Raw genomic sequence first — 24,227 nt, 5'->3', positions numbered from 1 at the left:
GATGAGCTTTCCAATAAATGACTGATTAACCTCATACAATGAGCTTTAGTCTAGACCTCTTGCTGTACAGATTTACTGCTGCGTTAAAACACTGGTGCTTCTTGCTCTCCTCCTCACCATCACTGTGATTTGTTACATGAACATTCAAGTAGCCAAAAGAACTGTGGGGCAAGCTATGGTGATTTGTGTCTGCGGTGACTGTGAATTTCAGTCACACTACAACTGAATATACAAATGAGATATGGTTGCACATAACTTTTTTTAAACACACTCTGTACATCTTTAGCATTTTGTGCTCTGCTTTTGTCTTGGCTGTGCATTCTCCTTTGGTCCTGGATCTTCTTGAACCAGCTGGGTAGACTTCTACTAGAAAAAAAGACTTTGGCCATAACATCTGTTCTTTGCGTCTAAGCCAGTCTGGGAGTGAGGAGTTGGAACGATGGAGTGACGAGTTGGAGCAATGTTACTGTGTTGCCTCCTAGGTACCAACTTGTGAGTATACGTTATAGAAAGGATTCTGGGTCACTGGTTCTTGTGATATTTGACGTTGTTATTATTTGTCAGTTCAAGCCAATACAGGTGCAGCGGTAAAAGCAAATGCTATGTATTTTTTGAGGGGGAAAAAACCTGACCTGGCTTTTTACAAACTTTGCCGTTAGCTGCTACTCATCTCTTAGGGAACAGTGTGTTCCTGGAACACGGGGCAGATCATGTTTTAACGTGAGAGGCGGATCCTGTTGGCAGTCAGTGAAATATTAAAATTGACTTCCGTGGGCAAAGATTTCTGCCCCTAAATTTTAATTCCAGGTTTAAGGCTGACCAGCTCTGTGAATCTAATTTCTCTTGGCATGAGTTTCTCTACCTACACACTAGGGACAACACAGGGATAATTTTTGTTTCAGCATGTCTTTCCAGCAGTGGATTATTAGATCAGTTTTTTTAAAAAAACTTTGTCATCTTCAGATGGAAAATGCTACAAAAGAGCTTGATATTGTCATGCTTTTTAAAAAGGCTCTTGTACTGTCAGGTAAATGAATTGTCATGCATAGGAGACAGAGAAGCTTGCGTGCTGCTCAGACTAAAGGGAAAGAAGATAAAAACAGGTATCGTTACAGCAGAGTTTAATTTCTTCTTTCTCTCTCAGAAGTGGTGCATTTGGAAAACTTTGGAGAGGAGACTCCTGATTTCACCAAATCCCATGTGCACACATGATGTTTATTAGCCAACATGTTTCACTTCTTAAAAGCTGACATACTCGTACTGTGCAGCCTTTTTTCTAAATCAGCATAACCAGAAAGAGCTGTCTTTCTCTGTAACTTCCCTAAGACACACTTCGCTGGGAATGGCAGCATGCGGGGGCAAAAGCCTTTAATGCACTGTGTGCCAGTACCACAGAGCTGGCCTGTGCTTCAGACAGCGACTGTTTACGTGGTTCCCTGGTGAGGTACGTTAGGGGCATCAAGCAGCAGAAGCAGTCAGGATCACACCGGTAGCACTGCCGGTTGCCATCGCTATTCCGACAGCAGTCCGGGATGACAGTGCTGTTCCCTTGCCCAACCACAGAACGAGGGGGTGCTGCTGGCGTTGGCAATGCCTTCCATCCTTGTATTCTGTGGAAAACTTTTTCTCCTAGGTTTATTAAAAATTAATATATATTTTTTCATTTTTAATTGCATTAAAATTATTTAATTGCCAGGAGTAGCATTAATTTTGCTACTCCTGGCATTTTCTGTGTGTATATGTTTCCCTTTTTTATTTATTTTGTGTTTTAGATTTTCTCAAAAACTAATAGTTTTTTTTACTAAAATTTCAATTTGAGGGAATGTAAGTGAGAGTAGAATTTGGGTGGTATGAAGTGATGAATAGTACAGGTTTTAACAGTATCACTAATGTCTGTTGCTGCTTAGTTTGGATGTATAGTGTCTTAACTGGAATTTATTTCACCCTGTGTGCATCCATCAGTCCTGAGTCTCTTAAACAATGGCAACTTAATATTAACAGTCACATTTGCCAAGAGCACTGAAGTTCACCTGTTGCCAAAAGCAGCTTACAGAGAAGATGGATGTTCTGAGACACTTAAATATAATCAACTAGAAATATGACTATAACTTACTAAATTTACTGTTCATATGTAACAGAACCGTGCTTGTCTCTGGAAATTTTTGGAGATAGTTTCTATAAGAAAGCAAATGTATTTTTCCATAGAAAGCACAGTATTATTAAACAAGCTGAGGATTGGATCAGGATTTCTAGTGGCTTACATGGTACCATTTTAAAGAATCAACATTTCTATAATAATCACTAGGCTTTAGTACTAATCAGTAAGTTTTGAAAATCAGTAAGTTTTAATGTTAGAAAATAGAAATACATTTTTATATGGACAGGCAACTGATTTCCTAATGTATCTGATGACACTTCAGAACTGACAGAAGGGACTATGTTTATACAGAATTAATCTATTCTGAACTGCATTATTAAATTCAGACTTTGATCTTAGGCTGAAGTGTTTTGTGCAGCTGTGAATCAATGGGGTTTTAGAGAGGAGACTGTAGGAATTGGGAAGTTTAGGAGAAGGGCAGGAAATGCCCACTTCACAGAAATGGGAACCCAAGCTGCTTTGAGTTTTGTCTTCAACTGTGAGTCCAAAACATACATTGGTTTTCATCTCACCACGCCTGCCCCAGCTCCTCCTCCTTCTCTCCCTTCATCCAGGATCAGATTATAAACAGAAACAAAGGCTTCGTGTTGGGCCTTTGCGGATGCACTGGTTCCAGTTCTTCAAGAAGTTTTGGCCAGAATTATACTTCTCGGATCTGGCATATTGCTTGATACATTGGAGTGACAATTGTGTCATTTGCTTTTAACTAATGTTACAAAAAATAGGGCAGGGGAACCAGGGTGTAAAGATTACCTACAGAATATGCTGTAGTGGTGGCCTGAGAATAACCAAAAGCCGGAAAACACAAAGAGAAGTAAGTGCCTAGATTTACTACAAGTGCTTTAAATATTTTTATAAGCCAGGGAGCCAGTGAGCACTGTTTTAAGGAGTCTAAGCAGACCTGCAAGTTGCCAGCTCTGGGAAACAAAGGCATCTCACTGTCCAGTCTTCCCAAGCCTTCACAAACAGGAGGGAGAAGCAATTTATTGCATTCTGTCATTAGACAGATACTCAGTTCCCAGATACAACAGTACTGAGAGTTTATTGAATCTTGTAGACATCAGCCTGCGCTCCCCATATGTTCAGAATTTTACAGGCTGTTTCCATTAGGAGAAGAAATTGATACTGAAGCCAGATTTTTAATTGGTTAAATCCTTTTTTATTTACCAAAAAATGTAGTCAAAACACTGTTCTCCTGAACACAGTAGGCAGATTCCTTGTTTATGTTTCCAAACCTGCTTTTCCAGGCAGCACACTGCTGTGTAAAGCTTTCTCTGAGTATGTTGGTACAAATGATTCTTTTACTCTCTCCCTAATTTTCTGATTATCTTTAGTTGCATCTCACTTGTTAGAGCAAGCAGAGTCTTTTTCAGCCATTAGGACTTCTGAATCCAACCCTTTAAAAGGCCAGTTCATTTCTGCTGTCTTCTGGGACACTGAATTTCCTAGGTGGTCTATATTTTGATTGAGATACTAGTTATTGGTTATAAGTTATATTGGTTATAAGATACTAGTTATTGGTTATTATAGTTATATTACTAATCATGGGTCAGAAGTAGAGCATAATCTCTGCTGCTTGTATAATTAATGCAAGTGTTGGAAAGTTGCTATAAACAGAAAAATGTGCTCTTTTTTTTTTTTTCCTTCAGGATGAGTAAGACCACACATAACGAGTATCCATCCGCTGGCCAAGTGGTAAGATAGAGCATAATTTACAAAGGGATGAAATAACATCCAGTGGGTTTTAAGAAGGAAAAAGCTGTCTGTAAGAAAAGTTTCAGGACAGTAGTTGTCCCAGCTGTGATTACTCAGCAGGCACAAATTGTGCCATGAATTATTCAGGTTGTTGAGTCAGTCATAAGTCCACTGAAAGAGATTAGATTTTAGGTGTGCAGATAAGCCACACACATTTAAATTTATGTTAATTGATACTAAGAGTCAATGTTCAAGTTATTTTCTTAATTTTTGGTGGCATCAGTTCGCTCACATGAAACTTGAACCAGTGGAAGAGAGCAGGGATCCTCTGCAGCCTCTCTCTGCACTGTGATGAGGACGGTGTGCACTACAGATGATATACTGCAGACAGGAGCTATGACTGCAGCACACACAAGTTTCTGTCTAGCAAACTCAGGAAGCATGAGTATTTAGCAGAGGTTAGACCTTTGAGTCTCCGAGCTTCCCAAAAGGCTTACATGGTCTGTGCCACTGCTGCTATTGGTATCTGAGCTTGCTGACTGAAAAGCTAGCCTGCGCATGCTGCGGTTGCATCTCTTGTTGGCACCACCGAGGTACCCAGACGGAGCGGCTGCTGTTGCCTGCCCTTCCTGGACACCCCGGCTTGCTTCACAGAGTGCTTAGCAGCGATGCTGAGAGAGGCACAAGAGGCCCAGCAAATTCACAGTTATCTTAACTGTGTGCTCTCCTCTCTAGGTTACGTCTGTCTTGTAATTCTTTTCCCTGCCCCAGACTTGGAGCAGCGTTGTGTATGAAAAGCCGCCTTCGTGGGGAACAGATTGATGGGCTTCACATCAGTAAATATGGCTTACTTTCCCTAAAATCATTTCTTGAGGGAGGTCAGATGTTTCCTGTTTGAAAAAAGAAAGAAACAAGAGAAATTCTAAGTGGGTGAATATTTCTTGTGAGGCAAAATGCAAACAATACAGCTTATTAATGACCACAGTGGCATCATTACTGTGGTGGAAAAGTTCATTTTAGATTTTTTTTTAGATGAATCCATGTTGTTTGAGTTTTCATGAATTTATAACCAGTGGTGGCTCAGGTGCATTTCAGAGAGGTCTTTTTTTTTTGGCTTGTACTTTTGTTCTCTGAACTGCAGATCAGAGCCCACTTCACAAATTGAATTTTGCTAAGGCCACACTACCTGCTATGTTCTTGTCCAAACCCCTTTTTCTAACGTGTTCTTTGAACACTTTTTTATTTCATCTTTGCAGCGTACATGGTACACCATTTCTCTGAAATAGTGGGCGTGCATTTCCCATTCTGGTGAACACTCTTGCCTCTCTTTCAGACCACCTCTGAAAAGGGGCTCTGTGAGCTTTGTAGCCTTGCAAAATTTGAGCAAGTCATTGCTATGGTGTTCTTATCCCTTCTGGCACCAAGTTTTTATGTTTTGTTTTATTTTTTAAAGCAATATCTGCTGTTCAAGATGATCTAGGTTCTACATAAGATGCTTTTTGCTAATTATTTATGGACTGTGAGATTCCCTAGCTAGCTATTATGAAATGCATTCATCAGGAGTAAAATGGTTACACAATCATCTTAAAGTTTAAGAACAGCAGAATGCATTTCAGTAAGCAGAATTTCAAGTAATTAATTCTTTAAAATAAAAAAAAGGCAAGCTGGAGGGTATAGTCATTCCTTTAAACTAACCTCTCCTGGCAAGTCCTTTTCATCACCATTCAGCTGATTGATACTGTGTGGGAGGAAGGGCTTTATTTAGAAAGGTGCAGCTGAAGGCTCAGTTCGCTCGCTGTTAGGTGTGTGGATCCCTTACTGAAGTGAACGGGGAGCTGTGCAGGGAGCAGGCTCTCCGAGAAGTACAGCTGACGTTATTTCCCAATGCCTACAGAAAACCCTCCATCTTCCCTCCTCTGTGTGCGCTACAGAACAAACAGGGAGAGCAAACACAAAGTACCTTTGACTCTCCAAATAGAGCCAGTACTTGTTTGCCATAGGAGGTGGCCTGCTCCAAGTCACCTAGGCAGAAATAAGTAGCACCCAGTCCTTCACAGACCTGCCACCAGCTGCACTGATTGTCTGTAAAAGGCCATACCATAGCAGATTTTCTTACTCCATCTGTGTAATTCAAATGAAAAACAAAGACTGGGCAAAGAAAGATGTGAAGGACCAAAACATGGATGATTCAGGGCACTATCTGAGCAAAGTGAATGAATAAACTGATGTCGTGTGTGCATGTGCGCATACGCATGGATGGGGGGGAAGCTCTCTTTAGTTAAGTTTTAATTTTACATTGGGAAATCTATTTCAGGAATTGTAAGCAGTTCCATGTTAGGGACAATTGCTATTCATCTGAAGTATCATGGGAGACTCATGTATCTTTGCACTGTGGTTTTTCTCTCACTTTGCTTAATGCAATGTGCTTTGTAATGAATATGAGTGTTTCCATTGGTTTCAATGGTCTTTAAATCAGGAGCTTGTGCTGTGGTCAGGCAGTGAGTGAGGATGAGAAGATACATGTTAAATACAATGTTTTGGGGTATAACACAAAGTCTGAATTATATGAAAAAGCAAATCAGGTTGGCAGTTATGTAAGACTATTTTATGATTTTATTTCTGACTGGGGAAGGGAGAAGAGCCTGGAAAGGAAATGTTTCTTTCTGTGTCCTGGCAAGCGTGTTCATACACCAAAAATGCTGTTTTGGCTACTTTTCATTTTTATGAACTCTGTAGACATCAGAAAATACCAAGATGTGTATTTGTGAACATTCATTCTGTTGTGAGATTATAGGTTCATCAAGTGGATATGAAATCAGAGGATTAAAAAAATTAGGTATCACAGATAATTCACATACATACATGTTGAAAACTTAAAGCTTTCTCAATATATATTCTGAAGAGAAAAATAACCAATGCGCAAGTAGAAATATTGCCTTGATATTCCATTGACTTATACCACTTTTACATTGGTACAGCTTTAATGCCTTCAGTGGGCTTACTCCTGATTTACCACGTCGTAAACAAGAACAGAATCAGATCTATATGCTTTTACAGACTTTCACTGATTTTTGGTAGGCCTGTGTTTTAGTTGGAGAGCCATAATCTCAGAAAAATATTAATCAAATGATTGCTATCAAAAGCCATTCAACTTTTTGAAAACATTTTTCAAAAATTACTTGGCACCTGGGCTGATTTGTGCACTAGGTTTCAGTCTGCTGTAGACTAATAGAACTGATCTATAAAGAGCTGAAAATAAAGTTTTATTAGAAATAAAATTGTATTTATTGAAGGCAATTTTCTTACATAACTCTGCAAATGCATCAAGAGCCTGGTGATAGTAAAACTTTGCCATACCATAGTTTTCCAGATGGCTGTCAGCATATGCTAAATTGCAGGAATTTTGTCTCTGGGCTTTCTATCCCTGAGCACCTGAAACAAAGATTAGTGTGAATAACTCATGAGTCATATTTACTTAAACAGATTTAAACACCTTCTCATACACTGTATGAACAACTGGCTCCAAGAACATGGCATTAAAATTATTAGAGCAAGTATTTCTAAAGCATCAGTATTTTATTTCTATTACATTTTCATTTTTATGTTCTTCTATGTATGACATACCCTGAAGGGAAGCTCCAAATGCATATTATACTGGTGGTTGAAAGCAGTAAGTTACAGTTACTTTAAAGTCCAGGCAAAACTTTAGAAGAAAGACTCCTTTGTTAGACTGTCTATGGTGTCACATCTGAACGTTGTTCAGGGGTGGCTGTAGCTGTAGGTTTGATAGCTCATAGGATCTGTGATCTAGAGAAGCTGGCAGGTATCCTTTTAAGATGGATTTAGTGCATAACATGTCTCAACTAACCTGGCTGAGGAGGACAGCAAGCTTATGGAGTCCCTGTTTCTGCTCCACCATTTGAGTTGCAAGAGCATTTGCAGTCTATTTCATAGCAAGGGGCAGTGAATAACCATGTCCTCAGTGGTAGGATTCTGCCTCTACCTTACTTGATTTTGCAGTGTGGAAAATCTAACCTTCAGTATTCAACGCAGAGCATTGAAAAAGATATGTGTGAGTGTTTCAACAGCTTGTATAACAGCCGGCAAATGATGTGTAGAAAGGTTTGTTCTCTTCTCCATGTATTTGTTAAATACTTACTGGTCCCCACCTTTTAAATACGAAATATTAAATAATGAAATTTAAAGTAGTAAAAGCTGTTAGGAAAAGTGTGCTTTTATGTAACACGTCTCATTTCATTATGCAATGGATACACCTAAAATGCCAAGACAGGACTTCACATTTAATCTTCACTCCCACACTAGACAGTAACTTGGACAGTGTGTGAATCCAAGTGCATTCAGTGAAACCAATCACCAAGTATATTTTGAAAAACATTGGCTGGCCAGCTGTCTATAATTAGCAAAGGAGAATGCATCAGTAGTAATGAAAAACCTAACAAAGATTTGTACAAATCACCTTTAAACCTCTGCAAGTCTACAAAAGATTGTAAGAATTCTATAGTTGGAACTTTTAACAATTATTTCCTACCACGTGCACTAAACTGGAATGATGAAAACCAGTTGTAGTGTATAGTTGAAATGCTTTAGGGCCAGTAAGATATGTAGGTAATGTACTAAAAAGAAGAAAGTACAATCAGAGAAACCATACCTGTAAATTAAGTTTACGTTTAATTCATTCTGTATGGGAATAACTTCTCGCATGTTTCCAAAGGGGAGAGGAAACAATTTCCCTTAATCCCATCATTAAGTATATTCTTTAATGGATTATAAATGGATAAAACAGTTGTTTTCAGGAATCTCTCTTGTTGAAAATCTATAGAAATTTGTCATTTGTTTAGGAATGCAGAGCTTCTAATTAGGGTTATTTTACAAGATATTGAATTTGGAAATTATTCAATGAAGGTGCTTTCCAATCCTAGAAATCCTAGGTGCTGTCAAGGCTCTGAGTGCACAAATAGCCCTACTAGCCCTGCGCAGCCTCCCCTGGGGCCTCTCTGCACCCTACCCGGGGGCCCGGAAGCCCCTTTTGGCCCAGCCTGGGGCTGTTAGTCATGCTAGAAAGCAGGAAATGAATTTCTAGAAAGCAGCAGGTGAATTTCTAGAAAGCATCAGAGAAATTGGTGGAAAGCAGCAGTGTAATACCTAGAAAGCAGCAGGGGAATTTCTAGAAAACATTGGGAGAAATCCTTGAAAGCTTTGTGAGAAGTCCTGGAGAGCTCCTGAAAAATTCCTAGAAAATTTCCAGAGACTGGATTTCCCAGTAAGCTGCAGAAAAAGTCCTTGGAAGTGTCAGAAGATATCTGGAGTGGCTCAAGATCCACTCTATAAATCTCCAGAAAATATTTGGATAATATTTTATAGCAATAATATTTTTAAGCATGGTAGCTTATGTGTTTGGAAACCTGCTTCCTTCTGGCCTTAGACAAAAATTGTTTTTGTTTCATTGCAAATGTTGCCTCGTTCATCAGGAGGAACTGCGATTTCACAGTCAGCAGCTTGTGATTTCAGGTGAACTGGAACTGATGAAGTTCTAAGGAAAAACTGTTGTCTTGCAAATGTTCTAAATAAATGAAAACCAGGGAAGCAGGTAAAAAGAATGCGGGCTCTAAGCAGACTCAGTGAGATCATTTTCCCTGAGAAGTCAATGCTTCTTTATGACTAACATGAATCTGTTACAAATATACTGTCCCTTTTTCAGGGTATAATATCCTGACATTCTGTGCAAAATACATGAGTAGCCTGACTTGGAATGACTTAGAAGGGTGCCAAAATATTAATCACATATAGATAGACGTGAAGGGAAAGCAGAATCTTAAAGGTAGTGCCTGCCTGGACCTAACTATTCATACCTATATGTCCAAAAACTCTACAAGACCTCTGCCCTCCAAAGTCTTGCTGACAGAAATATTTTTCCCTTCTCTCTCATGTGACAGCCTGATCCAGCCAACCGGGCCCCCGACAGCATCCCTGCCAGGCTCTGCTCTTGCTTGTCCTTCCAAGTGTGAATTTCAGCAACTCAGTTTACTTCTGTGTCTGCTTTCCCGTTTACTTGGAGCTCACCACCACTGTGGAGCACTGTGAGATATGTCAGTGAAAAGCACCATTTAAATACTGTATGGTTAACTAAATAGGAGACCTTATTCAGGAAGAATTCTTTCACTCCCATAGACTTCATGCCTGAATGGGCCCTGCAGGGTATGGTAATGTGAATGTTTAATAAATACATATTCCTTAGGGAACCTAATAACCAGATTTTCATACCGATGACTGATGAATGTGCCATAGGGCTTGACCTGGCTAACGGCATTTAAAATATTGGCCATGTTGAATTGTTAAAAGCCAGCATACGAATCTCTTGGGGCATATTCCTTCTACATAGGAAGTTCTCCATTGTAAATTATTTCCCTGCTTTAAGGCACCACACTTTTAATTCAGCCTTTATTGCAAATGCATCTGGTTAGTGTTAAATTAAAACACCCCAGGAAATCTGTACTTTTCAATGTATTTGTTATTTATGTAAATCTTTGGACAGCATCCATTGCTTCAAAATCAAGATAATTAGAAACATAGAGCACTCTACTGGGATTGTGTTCACGCCTGTTGCTCTGTTTGAGGTCAAGATATTTCAAGCCTGATACTGAACTGTAAATCTTTATTATTCTTCTAAGACCTTCTCCAGATTTCCACCCTGTGAAATCATCAGATGACAGATGAGGGCACAATCTTTTTTGCTGAATCTAGTCCTTTTTCTGAAGACTATTCCTACTGAGCAACAAAAAATAATTCCTATTATTTGAGGTAGGTGTTTTAAGTCAAACTGACAAAGTTATGGCTATGCTTGGTTGGCTTGGGGCTTTGGCCTACTTTTGACAAGTAGATTTGGAGGTCAGGATCCCTGTGTAATGCTGTGGACACATCTATGCTGATGAGCTCATCTCGGGCCTGTGGGATGTGATTCTCTGAGTGAATGGTAATTCACTGTACAGACCTGCTGCTTCTCTGTGATATTTCAGTAGCATTTGACAAAAGGCTTTGTAGACTGCTCCCATGTTTTGTAATAGGACAGCTCTCTTTTGCATGGTAAAGTTTTCCCCACTGCAGATTTGTGTAGTTTTGAGAAAGCATTTCTCTGCTTTGATGAAACACTTAATCTCAACATAATGCAACCCAACATGTTTGCTGGAAAAAAGCACAGCAGCAGCATCAGTAAGTAACCAGGGCTGCAGATGGAGAGAGTTTAGGAACTACCACTTGGCTATGTTTTTTATACTTGGGACGAGTCTATTTGGGTGAAGTAGCTTATTCTACATTTAAATGTTTTTGCCAACATAGTTGTACTGATTTTAAGTTTAACAAATCACATTAGCTCCCCGCATAGTCAGGCCAGCAGAAGCTCTAATGTATGTGCATTTTAACCAAAATTAAGAAAAAATATTTTATTTAAAATTTGTGTAAACTCAGTCTTTTGTCATAAAATGCTTTAAGCTCTCCTGGCAAAAGATGTCTCATCACTTCAGTTGTGTCTCCCCTAAAGGATTTGCCAATATAATTACTGTGGCAGACTCTAAGTGAGTACAGGCATTGCATGACTAATCTCTGTTGAGACTATGGTAGTTACCATGAGATTTTGATCAAATGAAATTCAGACAGAAGAACAAGCCACTGCAAACGTTGGAGGCCGGAGCTGCCCAAGTGTAAGGTACCAGTCAACTAGCAGAATTGCTTGAGGATCATGAGATTCTCCGAGACAACCAACACCAAGATGCAAAGTTGGCGTTCATTTCACAAGGTTTCTCCTCAATGGGCCTTGGTGATAACAGCCAGAGAGGAGGCTTATTCTTTGATCGCAGTCATTGCCGTGGCAGTTTGCAGCTGTTAGTTTTCAGGGAAAGGAGCTTTAATGGAAATGGGATGTGTTTGCAGAGAAGGGCTTTAGTTCTGTTATGCCAGTTTCAAAATTGATGCATAACTGAGAAGTGCCACTTTCCGGAGTAAGGTAACTAGGATTTGGCCCATAGTTACTTAATCAAGAATTAAAAATAGCAGCAACAAGTAAAAGCATGTTTTTACTATGTGAACTGAACACAAAAGTTACCTTAGGACAGCCCAGCCCCCAAACTGGGTGCAAAATAGTAGTGTCAGCGAGGTGTTCTACCTTGGCCAAGTTACTTCAATAACAGGTGAGGCTAATTAGCCCTGTGTCTATATGACTTTGGGACTCCACCAATACCTTTAGCCAGGTGTACATAAAGCGTGGAACTGCCTTCAGAGAGCTGGGGAATTCTTAGAAACAAATGCCGGCCATCCTAGGACACAGGCGTGTATGTTAGGTCACAGTCTCTCGCTGTGAGTCTTTTGAGACTTTTTGCTCTGAATCATGTAGTTATCTCCCTCCCTTTTGACTGTAGCTGCATCTTCAGTTTTCTTTGCTTTTGGATATGCATGGCTGGCCAGCCTAAAAGAGCAGAGAGGAGGTCTCCCCTGTTCACAAAACAACTGCCATATTTGATGAAGGCATCTGTGGTGCCTTGTGTTTCACTGGCTCTCTATGCTCTAGCAGCTCTTCCAAAATATTTGACAGCTTTTGAGCTTCACTTCATTGTAAGCAATCAATGTTTTTCTCCACAGATCCCTTTGAGGCGTTCTAGTCCTTGTTGTGACGTGCCTATCCTGATATGGGCAGCCTCAAGACTGAAGAGTTGCATCTGTGTTTTCTTCTCAGACACACTCTCAGACAGAAGGTATGCTTTTTTAAAATTACTCTGCGCCTGGACTGCTTCATTGTTATTTAGAGACTTAGTTCCAGCTTTCAATAATTTTTTTATTTTGCCTTGAACAGACAGTGATTGTTTGGTGGCCTAGACTTCAGAGGAATTTGTGAGTAGACTAGAGGCCTTCTTTAAAAAAATGAATTCAAACTGTGAAAGGAAATAAATATTTCAAAACTGAATTGATTAGACTTACGTTTCCTAATATTTGTTCATTTTTAGGTTGAACTAAACTGAAAACTATCATCAGATTATAATCCTGAGAATACTGGGTTTAGATGAATATGGATATTTGAAAGTGACTTGGAAGAGGTTAATTACGGTTTACACATATAATAGGGGATAAGCAAACTGTGTCAAGATTTTTTGCAACATTTCACTGAGAATAAATATACTATATCCTCAGGTCTTTATGGGTTAATGTTAATAGAAAAGATAAATTCCTTTCAGAACGAATGCTATCTGCCAAGGGGTAGCTGATACACAATGTTTACCCCTCTGTTTATCATCTCCTAATATGTGATAGTTAACAGAAGTGCAGGAAACTCCTTTGAATAAGGAGTTTAGTCAAATAGTTTGACCCAAGTGCTCTAATCTAATGGAGTGTTTACTGCTCACAATACTGGCTGTTATTGTCAAGTAAACAGGTTAACTATTGGCTGTATAATTTTAGTTGCTGTGATTGTAAGTGGGCAACTATTACAGAAGGCAAGTATATGTTGTAAGTCTAGATCACAACAATCTAGTATGAAAGGAATTATAAATAATGCATTAAATATGTGAATCCCTCAGAAAAAGCGGTTTTGTTGTAGTAAGTATTGAGCAATGGAGATAAATATTTTTAGGTGTGCCTGCAGAAGATCTGATTCAGAACTCACTGAAATTGGTGGGCTCACTTTCAGTGGGAACAGACTCCTAAATAAATATACTGCATTAATTTCTATAGCAAATACGAAACTATTCAATGAATGATGACCACAGCTCAAAACTACAACTATCCAGCAGGTTCCAAATAGACATGGAGATTTTTCAGAAACCTAAAAATTCTAATGTGCTGTTCAGATTTGGAAATATCCTCAGTCCGTTTGGTATGACTCAAGTTTTAGAGCATTTCAGAGTATGTTTTCATTCTCATATGTATACTTCAAACCACAGATATGTTTAATTTTAATCACGGATATTAAAACTGAGGCAAATTTGTAAGAATACAATTTGTTTTGAATTTTAAGTCTTTTTCTAAAGAGTATACAAAAAAAATACTTCTGGAACACAAATATGTGGATTGTATTGTAATATTGTTTTCAGCTATCCTGGGAACTCATTAGTTTCTCATTATATCTTTGGTCTAAAAATAATTTTATATGAAGTAATTAAGCAATGAACTTGCTATCTAGTGTCTCATAATAATGTGCTTAAGTATATATAATTCTATATGGGTAAATAGCACTGTGCAAACATTGCTCTGATTAAAAATCATTAGTTGATAAGAAATTAAAGTTACAAGAAATTGTGGTCCCACAAGATCAGATGTTATTTTGTAGAAACACAAGGCAATGTACTAGCACTATACATTTTATATAGCTTTCAGTATTAGTCTATCCAGTTAGCTTATCTCTTCTCATAGTGTAATCGACTTGATAAGGTTTTGTTTCATAATGCTTCTAATATGTCAAATTAGAGAACATACAACCCAAGACATCTCTTCATATTGCCTATGTTTACATAATCTTTCTTTTATTTGGTCTTTGGAAGATGTTTTCTGGCCATGCGTTACTGTTTGATCCAGTGATTTCTGTTTGGACTAGATTTTCAACTCTTGGTCTCCTGAATTTGCATATGGAAACACCAATATATATACTGTCTGGGAACAGACAAATTCAATACATTTACCTCTGTTGAACTTTTTGTCCTGGCTGATGTAGTGTTCACATTTTCTACCCTACCTCTTCCATACTGAGAAGATTTACCAGAGATGGCCAAGGGGGGGAAAAAAGGGAAAAGTTAAAAATCTCAAATGATATATTTTATGGCAAATGATGTATTTAAGGCAAATTCCTTTCTTTAAATTTTTGGCCCTCCAACACAGCTATAGAGGAAAGCGTTATCCTGTAGGAAAATCTCAGATATTGACTAAGGAGTAAATTGTTAGGTCAGATCTTTCCTGACATGAGATATTCCAACCAGCTATTTCAGTAATGAGCACTTTCTTTGCTTTAAAGATTTTTATTAAGGTTCCCAGGAGGCCAAAACTACCAATCAGCTTAACGATTAGCTCTCCAGATCACTCTGGAGCATTTAGCTTATGTTACTGTACAGGTAACTTCACTGCAGCCTGGCCCCTTCCCTGCAGCTCCATTAGCTGGCAGCTCTCAGTGTAATGGAAGCTCCTCATTCCCCCACCAGCTGTTTGCATACAAAGGTAGCTATTCTTTCCTTCCTTAAAAAATCCTTCAAAACTCATGACACTTTTTTTTTTTTTTTTAAGTACAACAAATAACCTAAAAATAGAACTGTAGCTGTAATGTGAGCTACTTAGGGTGGATTAGTATGTTTATTAAAAATCTAGGTTTTTTGGATATTCTCGTGAGATACACATGTCCTTTTTGTGATACTCCCCAGAGGTACTAGTCATACAGTCTGACAGCAGCATAAAGTAATTCAGTCTCATATAAACAATATAATTAAGGGCACTTGGATCCCAGTAATGGGATATACACATAGTAGTCCTGCTCAAATCATCTTTTTCCTCCTCCAACTATACCACAATTGTTGCATATCGCAATGTGCAAGGGTCTTCTCTATCTGCATATAAATAAGTTTTGTGCTTTCATTGTTAAATATAAAGAACCACTTTCTGCTTTTATTAACCTTAGCCTAAAAGTTGCTCTGCGTAAAAAGGGATGAAAATCTGCCTCTGAAACTCTGTGCATGAAGTTTGGTGGTCTCAGTTTACTGGAAATGTATTCAGTCATAAAAAAACCCAGCCACTGCTCTCAGCACTCATTAGAAGCTATATTTTTAGATGTCTCATCAGAGAGGTACAGGACGGCACAAATGGTGTTGACTAACGTATCACCCCTACAATAAAAGCCTCTGAGTTCAGGGATGGGATTACATCAGGGCAGCCCAGGGAAGCTGCATGCTGCATAATCATCTGCAATGCCTTGGGGCCTCATCAGTGTGCTTGGCATTGTGCAAACACGTAACAAAAAATGTCTGCACTCGGCCTTACAGCCTAATCGTTGTCCTCCTCTTCTGGGTGCAGAAGACGTGAGTGATCCAAGTCTGGCACCTTCTGTCTGCATTACATTTGCAATATTCAGAAAGAGCCAGCTTCATTTCATATGCTGCAGCTGACTACAGAAGCCCCCTCTGTAAAAACAGTGGGATCAATCGATCTTGGACTTACAAATTAATTTTTAACAAGCTTTTAACATTAGAAAAATGTTCTAATTAAGACATTCAAATAAGCAAATAAGCTTAATAGAAAACGTATAGACATGCCCCTTGTATCTCAAGACAGATGAGGTTGCTATAAAGTTTTAAAGATTAATCTGATCTTGCCACATTCATCACATTTACATCATCATATTTTACATTGAGATATATTTCTGTAGCGTTGAGGTCACTGTATGTCACAGTCTTCAAAAAATAATGTAAATAGTAACGGTAAGAAACAACATCCTTTACAAATCACATTTTTTTAAAAAAACAAGCTTTGTAAGAAAATCCACTGGAGAGTATGAGAGTGATTGTTATAACTTACAAGAACTGTGGCTTTTGATGCATAACTGCCCGAGAGTATTCCTGGTGTTGTTACTGTGCCGATGGGCTGGGGAAAACCGGGCTCCTCAAAGCGCTGCCTTCCTCCAGGCACTGCTCTTCGCCAGGGAAATGCCTCCGGCAGCAGCCTTAGCAACTTTTCTTCGCCTCTTCCGTATGTATATGTAACACTCCACGGTCAAAGGTGTTCAGCAGAGGAATCACGTGCCTGCAGTACCTCCTTAAGCTTCAATGCTGACATCTGCAGTGCTACGTTTGCTATAAAAGAATGACATTTTTTCTGTGTAGGCTTTTACCTGACCCTGACTGCGTAAATCATCCTTCGCCATTGCTATGCCCCCTGTAGGGAAGCAGGCCGTCCTCTTCCTTTCCTACCAGTGCCGCTGCAGTATCACCGTGGCCCATGTGCTGTACCTGGCTGCTGCTAAAGCTGTCCTAGCGAATGAAGACCTGCTGTGGCAATGAAAACCTTCCCCAAAGCCACTGAAGCAGGAGGCAGGTTTGTGGGACGAAGCCCCCAGGACAGACCAGCAACCCGGGTGCACAGGGAGTTGGTTGCTCTTCCACAGTCAGACACCACGTGCAGGGAGTCGGGGCAGCTTCACTGTAGATATCGAAGCTGAGGCATGGGCTGATCACCAGGGAGGGTCTGTTTATTACCAGACCAAATAAATGTACACAAGAGAGGGCTTCATTTGCATTTATTACAAAAAATATATAGAAATGTAAAAAAATTCAAAAGAGTTGGAACAGAGCTGAACACCTCCAAAAGCATCAAGGAAAATGATGACAGATGCAGATGTTTGTAGCCAGATGCTCAGATGTTACAAATCTATTAGGGAAAAATATGTTTTTAAAGTAAAGCAAACTAAATATTTTCAAGCATGACTATGTCAGTCATGATACCATTGAAAACAGAGAAAAAAAAAAAACAGGCTTAGATCACTGGATTCTCAGAGTTGATCTTGTTTAACAAATAGAATCCACCAGTGCCTGAGTTATGTCTCTTGTTCTAGACCTTCCCTTGGGGGAAATCCAAATCCTATGTAATGTAAATGCCCCTTAGTGAGATAATTACTATCCTGTCAGATTGCTGTAAGCAACACGTATGATCAAAAGAAAGGGAAAAGAATGTAATTGCCAGATGAGTTGCTGGAAGCCCCGTTTACTCGTAGCATACGTTTGGAAATTGTATGAAATTGTACGCATTTGGAAATACGGCTTGAAATGACTTTTTTTTTTTTTTTTGGCTTCTTGAAAAGGGAATGTGGATGGGGCTTGGTGCTCAAGGGCTTGAAAGACCAGTGGCACTAGGTCAAGACAGGAGTTATGGAGAGAGAGAGAGAGAACAAGAGACCTGCTGCCAGTTTTACTAGAAAACCAGATAAAAGATGTGGAAGAAGAAAAGGCTACAGATCTGCTTGCTGGCAGGGTAAGTATTTTGGGAAGATTTTTTTCCTTTGTTTTAAAGCTGTACTGTTCCTTATTGTGCTTCTCCAATTTTAAAGAACCAACTGTGATAGACAATGGCTTTTCTAATGGCTCTATTCTGTAGCTTTTAACATTTTGTCTTTTTGTGACAGAGCAGATTGAAATGTGTGTGTTCGTATTCATATTTTGTTCAGCCATAATATTTTTACTTTCTTGAATCAGAAGCCTTGAAAGTGCTAGCGGTGTTTGCATATACATTACATGTGAAAATGGCCTATGTCTTTGGAGCACCCCTCTGCGAGGGGTCTGTAGGTGTCAGGACTGCGTGTCAAGGCTTGGGACTGCTGTAGCTTTGCTCCCCCAAGGCTCGCTGGAGCAGCCTTTGTGCTTCTTTGTCCCCTGGGACTCCACGGCAGTCTGGCAGCTGGATTGATATCTCGTGTGCTGCTCTTCAGTGCCAGTATCTTCAAAAACATGTGATATTTCTATACCCCAAGAAGTATAAGACCACTGGGGATTTACATGTGTATGAGAAGAAATTCTCGCTGCACTGAAGCCAAATGTGCATTCTTCCTTAGATGCTTTCTTCCTTAGAAGTCAGAATGGGTATGTGAAAGAAGTTTACTGCTGCACATAGCCATCAGTTACCAATATTTTGAAGATCTGAGGCAACGACACCCAAAATGCTGTCAACTGCGGGATGCAGATGAAGATATAATGATTCTGGTTTTGGTGTTGTGCAGTTTTAATGGAAAGGCCCTTACTGTCTCTTGTGAAGGGTAGGAGCAGGGTTCATAGGCCTGAAAATTCTTTCAGGAAAGTTGCTGTTGTGCTTTATTCGCCCTCTCCCACTGAAATTTGCATTCCTTTTTTTCTTTCTTTGTTTCATTAATCCAAAAATGCTAAAATATGCAGATTTTGTTCCTTTGCTATGGAAAACAACATCACTGCAGTTCAGCTTTTTGTTGTTAAATATAATTTATTTTTTCAATCTATTTAAAAGGCATTGACAAGACACCCGACTGTTTAAATTAGCAATGTTTGCTGCCAAGCATGTGCTGCTTCTTTGGCTTCGTGTTTGTTATCTGATGCCTCGGTCATGCTGCAGAAAGTGTTACATCTGTTGAATTCCAGGTGAGATTGTTCCTTTTCTTCTGTTTGGATGCCCTGTTAGCAACTGGAAGGCAGGCAAGGTTTCACGAGAAGAGGGGTGCAGTAGAACAGAGTACTACTGTTTCTGAGGGTGATGAACATAGTCTTCACCTGTTACACTATTGTGTGCCTACAGCTGAGGCAGTGTCAGTAGTAATGAGTCCAAACTGGTGCTCTTGGGGATATTGAGAATGTTTGAATCTGCATCTAAGACACATACGAGTTTCCTGATGGGTGAGCGAAAAGATAACCCTCCGGTGGCATTACTTCATCCTGTTGTCTGTGTATGTCAGCATTTCCCAGTACAATGCACGCTATTTCTGAAGTGACCGAACATTTATACCTGCCTTTTGGCTGACCGTGGGCCAAAAGGGCTTGCTTTGTTTTGCCAGCTTTTGAAGTTTGCTCTCTTGTCAGCCCTTTATTTGCCAGCGCAGTGTGTTGCTGCATCCTTAGTCATGATTTCTGGATGGTTGCAGCAATGCTTGGAGTGTGAAAGAAGGCTTGATTTCTAGTAATTGAAAGCTGGGTCCTTACGCCCTGGGCAGGTCTGCCCGGTGACCGGGAGGGACCTTGCTAGTCTGTCCTCCCCTGGCATGGGGAAGGAGCTGCCTGGCTCATCAGACCAGAAAGCTCGATCACCACTGATTTACGGTGCTGTAATATGCCCATTCCTCCCTCTTAGTAACATCCTTTGAAAGAAGTCAAGGATCAGGAAAGAGGGAAAAGCTACATATAACTGTTACTGTCTAGCTTCATACTATATAGATTTCTTTAATATTTGATTCAAATATACAAAGAAACACCACTGGCTAAAAGTACTTACCTCCTATTTTCCCCTCTGGTGCTGTGCCATTAGATTGTGCATATAAGCAGAAACACATTAACACTCATAGTACAAGAAATATAAATGCTTTTTTTTAACAAGCTGTAGGTACAAAAAAGAAGATAACAAAATCCAAACTACTAATGAATATGCATAGAATATTCTTTCTTGGATGATCTTGTGTTATATTTTAATAATGAGGAAAAAAGAAAGAAAAAGGAAGGCTTTAAAAATTTTACATATTTGAAACAAGTAATCTGTTGTGCAGTAACAATTGTACTAAACAGAAAGAGAGCAGCTGTTACTGGAAGTTACAGTTAATTGTTGTATTTTCCACTGCAAGGTTGTTTGGTGGGAACAGTGTGGAAAAAATGCAAGCAACTGCCAAAAAACAAGCGTGTGAGGTGAAACTTGTATTTGCTCTCATGAGAACTTTCTCACATTCATAAGTAACTGAAAAAAACATGCTGAATTTAAATCTCTGGAGATGCGTTGTACTGTATAGAGACAGAGCACAGAACATGGCGTTGGCTGGAGAAAGAGAGCAGGACGTACAAAATGAGACAGACTGCTGGGAAGGTAAGGGCCATCAGAATGGATGGAGGGTAAATTGTCTACCCCCACTTCAAACTGTTTTTTTCCTTTTCAGTTTCCTGAGTAAATTTGAGGCTCCTAATCTTCCTCTCTCCCTCCCATCTCCTCAGAACAGGTTTCCATGCGTCTTTTAAACCAAGTGAGCTAAGCATGTTCCTAATACAAATCTGTTATCCTCAATGGAGCAGAAGATAGATAAATTAGCCAGGGGCATTTTGTAAGCACTGTAGGGCAAATTCTGATGCGCTATATGCATGCCTTGAAAGCCATTGCTGAAGCGGGACTTGAGCAAAATGTCCCAGCCAGGTTGGGGCTGTGGTTTAGACCTGCGGGAAAGCGGCAGCAGGAGGCTGCCCCAGGCAGGCTGCGGACAGACTGGACTGAGGTCTGGGGCAAGGGCTGTCCCACTCACCGTGGCACGGGCGCCTCGCAGCCCTGCCGTGGCCGTCGCTCACCGTGACACGGGTGCCTTGCAGCCCTGCCACAGCCATCGCCCGCGTGGGCGCATTCCTGTGCTTTGGCGCTGCGCCTGCCCCACGTCACCTGCCCCTGCCCTGCGTCACCTGCCCCGGGGGCTGCCCTCTGATAAAGCAGCTTGTTAGTGCGTTCTTGCAGCACAAGGCTATAAAATATTGTAGGTCATAATAGGCAGCTATTTATTTCTTAATATGTTTGTAGGTGCCAGAGGGGAGGGTTTTTTATAAGAATAAAAAGAGGTACTGGAATGCATTTATTAGGGATTGAATATATTTATTTTGAACTACAACTCATTCGTCCAAATCCACAGTGAAAAGTACAAGAAAGTACAGTTCCTACTCTGCTCAGACCTTGCTTTTCCAGCCACTTACCCTGCCTATATTGCCTGCTGTTGTGAATCATTGCACTGGCCTCTATGAAACAACATGCAGTAGCCAGCCTTTAACCCAGTACTGGTTGCAGCGTCACTCTCCAAATTACTACACTGCTAAGTTTAGCTTTAGAAAACAAACACGTTTTCCAAAAAGAGGAAAAAAGAAAAAAAAAAGAAAAACAAACCCAAACTGAAAGTTGAGCATTGCTCTAAAAGAGATTCTTTTTCACATTAATATGATCAAGCCTGATTACTATTACTTCATTAACCAGAACATCTTACAACTGGAAAAGCTTTCTCTTGTTGCTGAATGTATTATACTAATTCAGTATGAATGCAATCACTGAATATCAGTTGACATTAAGAAACTGCATAGTTTGTGCAAATTAAAAATACCCTTTTGTTTTGCACAAAACAGATCTTGATGTCTGCTGAAGCTTAAGGCAGGAGATGATTATTATTGTTCCCATTGTAAGGAGATACTGGTCACAGCTCTGTAGTTAAGACTCAGCTGAGTTTTGTCCCTAAAACAGGAATTCATTCTTACTGCTATAAATGAAAATTATGTCATATCTGAGGCTGAACTATATAACACCTCTTCCCTGAAAGAAATTCTGGCTTCAGTGAAGTCAGTATGAACTGTGGTATTAGTACCATGCATTTTCTAAGAATTTACAAACATATTCAATGATTAATTGAAGTTTCAAAATAAGTTTTTCAAGCAAATACAGAATTGACAAAGACTTGTTGAGAGCATATTTTAAATATGGCTGAGCTATCACACCAGTGTGTCACTGCTTATGATTTTTATGTTGATAACTTCAGACAAGTAGTTAGGATTTATACAGTAATCCAGTGAATAGGAATGGTATAAATAGGAGAAGCGAGATTTCATGCTGATTTACAGGCAGAACCTGTTGCGATCCAAAAGCTTTTGAGAAAACATAACGGAAGCACTTTATACACCTCTGCCAACGCACAAAGACCCACAGCAAGTGTGGGCTCGTCACTCAGTGCACTGTATAAATAAACTGTCCCTTTCTCATCCCTACCTGTATTCTGCTTTTCCCCAGGCTTTCCATGTCATATTAAAAGAAACGATAGTGAGGTCTATTAAGCCCACTGGCTATGCAAAGTTCTAGCACAATAAATGATAACCTGCTTCCACCATTTTGGATAAAACCAGTTACTTCTGATTAACTGACTATCTGTCTATTTTTATTTTCTGCACAGACATTTCATGCTAAGTGTTGGCTTCAGCAGAAGTCCAAGTGCCTGTCAGAGCAGAGGGCTGCACTCTGGCCGTTCCTACCTGGCTAATATCCCATCAGGCACACGTGGCTGGCAGTCACCTTGCAGCCAGTGACGTAATGCAGCCAAATGTGGATGGGTACAGCCATATCGCTTTTTAACCTACAGCAGAGAAACAGTGAATCAAATTGACATTTTGCACAGGGTTCACATGAACACTGGGTAACCTACAGTTCTGTAAGTTTTGGTCAAAAATGTAATTAAAATCAGAATGATACTTGTCAAGTATACAGCATCATCTGACCACAACTGCAGCAAGCAAAGCTTTGTCTGACCTGTGAGCCTGTCCCTTTTGCTGCCCTGCGTTTGGTGTGGCGTACGTGGGAGGGCGACAAAGGCATGTGGAGACGGGGACCTGATCTACATAAATGCTGAGGCAGATTCTGACCATATTATTTTCAAAACCACTTCTGATGAGGTCAAAACCTCACTGAAGTGCATAGGCCATGACTGACAATATGAGGAGTTCCTCCCTTCAGGGGAAGATTAGAAAATAGCGTGGAATTCAGGGAAGCAGGACTGTAGGAATCCAAAGGGAATAGGACCCTAAAATGAGTGCATTGAACTGGTGCCTTGAGGTTTTGCTATGAAAATAACTTGAGAGCATCACTGAATATGATGTCTATTTATTTATGATTGCCACCAACAACCACACACACACACATATGTATGTATGTATATATATGTATGTATATATATAAAAAATAACTTTGAATTAACTGCATACATTCAATTTACAGTGATTAAGCAAAAGTAATTTCATTTTTCAAAGTTGAAACTTGACCATAATCCTGAAATAGCATCAGCTGAATGTTGAGGAAGTGACATATATCCAGCCCCTTCTGCCTAGTGCCAGAGAAGCCATGCTTCAGACTTCTGATGTGGAGCTGGCCTTCCTCAGGGAATTCAGATCTGGGACTAGGTCTGAGACCTGCTTCTAATTTTAATTAGTGCTACCAAAATAAAAATTGCTCCCACAAAGCAGATGAAATTCTCCCTTGTGTAGATCAGCAGCACAAGGCCTCTTAAAAACTTATACAGCCATAGGCCTTTTGCTGACCTTGGCATAGCATAAGCCTCTGTTGCTGGCCCATCTCCACAGGAATGAATTTTATCCAGAAAGCACAGCAGGAGAGGTTTGGGTTAATATTCTGGGTTAGGTTTTTAATATTAGGTTACATAAAGGTCAAGTAAATAGTTTAAAAATAATTGAACATCATTGCTATAAAGAACCAGTGAAATACAGCTTTGTCTTTTTGGTGTTGGTCTCGTAACACAGAGTTTACCTTCTGCAATCATATTCTGAATTACTAAATCTCATCACTGATGAGTTGTTTCCTCACTGTTCAGTCAGTGGCTAGATAAATAGCTAGTAAGTTAGTTAAAACTACTTCAAGTGACATTTTGGCAATTAAGATATTTTTCTTTTAAGCGCAAGCCATTTTTAAATAAGGTTTATAACAAGTGAGAGGTGCTTTTGCACATTAATTCAGCAGTGAACTAATTAACTACCTATGTATGCAGTTTGGTAACAATATCTCATCCATTTTTAGTTAATTAGGCAACATGATTTAGATCATCTGTGTTGAATTGACAGGTCAGTGTACCATCTCGCTACTGTTTCATCTAGGTGTCAAC

The sequence above is a fragment of the Apteryx mantelli genome, chromosome 15, assembly GCF_036417845.1.
Source record: "Apteryx mantelli isolate bAptMan1 chromosome 15, bAptMan1.hap1, whole genome shotgun sequence".
Classification (NCBI taxonomy): Eukaryota; Metazoa; Chordata; class Aves; order Apterygiformes; family Apterygidae; genus Apteryx; species Apteryx mantelli.
The sequence above is the reverse complement of the archived record's forward strand: the minus strand, read 5'-3'. Positions refer to the sequence as shown.